Raw genomic sequence first — 1,397 nt, forward strand, 5'->3', positions numbered from 1 at the left:
AAGGCCGAGAAGCGATAACCAGAAATGGGCCCCCGCCCGAGCGCCGCCCGACGGCCAGGGGCACTACGCTTTAGGGAGAAAAGAAAAAGGGAGGGAGCCGCCCGCTTGCCTCCTCATCCAGCATGCCAGCATTGCCGCCTCCACTCCTTCCAACACAGCTCTGGGGAAACTATGCAGTGGCGACGACGACGGATGCAAAAGCCAAAGACTTTCTATGGAGCAAAGAAAAGCAGCCACACATAGTGCCGGGGGGGCCCACAAGGCCAACAAACAGCCAAAAAGGCACATGCTTCCAGTTCTTTTTCCGGCACCAGTCTTCATCTGTTCATTTGCATAGGAACCGCCCACTTTTTCTCTGCTCGCCGACTCATCTGGGCTGCCATGAAACTCAGGCAGCAAGCAGGCAGTGGCTGGGCTTTTCAGTTCAGGTCATTTCAGCCACCCATTGTGACATCAAGCCAGCAAGTCAGGCATTTGCTGCTTGCTGCTACAGTGTTTCCTATGCAGGCTATTTGGATACAGCTTCAACAGGAGTTTTTTAGGCATCTGCTCGTTCGGACTGAATTAGGCAGCAGGCGGCACTCCTGCTCCATGCGAGGAGCTGAAAAGAAAAGAAAGTAGGTAGCCAGGCAAAATAATGAACAAGACACAGCAAAAAAGAGGCTTTATTTTGTCATCATTTCTTCTTCTTTCTTTGCAAAAGAAAGAGCCAAAAAAAAGCATGCTTATATTTTTGCCGGCAGTTTGTTTCTATTTTTTCATACAAGTCAGATATCCCCAGAGGGAAGTGCACCGGTCCTGGAGGTACTGCAATACCAGGTCAATGCGTGGAGTGGACAGAGCAAGCTCTTCTTCCATCTCCCTGTTCTAAAAATCCATTTAATATATGGTCCCCAGATAGGGGACGTATCAGATATTACACTGATAAGAACATATTTTTTTTTTGTTTGTTTTAATATTTTTATTCACACAAAGTTATATTTTACAGATTTAGTTTCGGAAAATAAAAAAAAACCCTGTACATTACAAGAAACCTCTACAATATGGGGCAAAACCAGAACCAAAAACAATACATTCCTTCTTTTTCTTATCATTATCCTTTCCAAGCTTTTCCCAAGACATTCCTCACTTGCCATAAAGCCTCTTTTACACAGTTAATAATTTGCCACGCCATTCTTTCTCTATCTTCCTCATACACCCCCAAACTATACAACATTCGTTCCAGACTCAAACTTTTCAAAAGTGTGACTTCTTTGAATAGTGGGCCCATTCTCCTCCAGACCGCTCCCGCAAAGGGACACTCCCAGAAGTGGTGGACCACGCTCTCCACATTCCCACACCTTTCTCTCGGACACTGGTCTGTATTGACCATGTCCCGCCTCTTTTGTACTTCACGC

General features: G+C 46.1%; 1 non-coding gene across 1 annotated transcript; it reads right to left on the reverse strand.

Moving 5' to 3' along the window:
- Positions 1-782: 782 nt before the first annotated feature.
- LOC142500120 (U2 spliceosomal RNA) lies at positions 783-979 on the reverse strand. The gene has a single exon (XR_012802817.1). It is a non-coding gene; the product is annotated as a U2 spliceosomal RNA (small nuclear RNA).
- Between the last annotated feature and the right edge of the window lie 418 nt (positions 980-1,397).

Source organism: Ascaphus truei, chromosome 7 (genome assembly GCF_040206685.1).
Source record: "Ascaphus truei isolate aAscTru1 chromosome 7, aAscTru1.hap1, whole genome shotgun sequence".
NCBI lineage: Eukaryota > Metazoa > Chordata > Amphibia > Anura > Ascaphidae > Ascaphus > Ascaphus truei.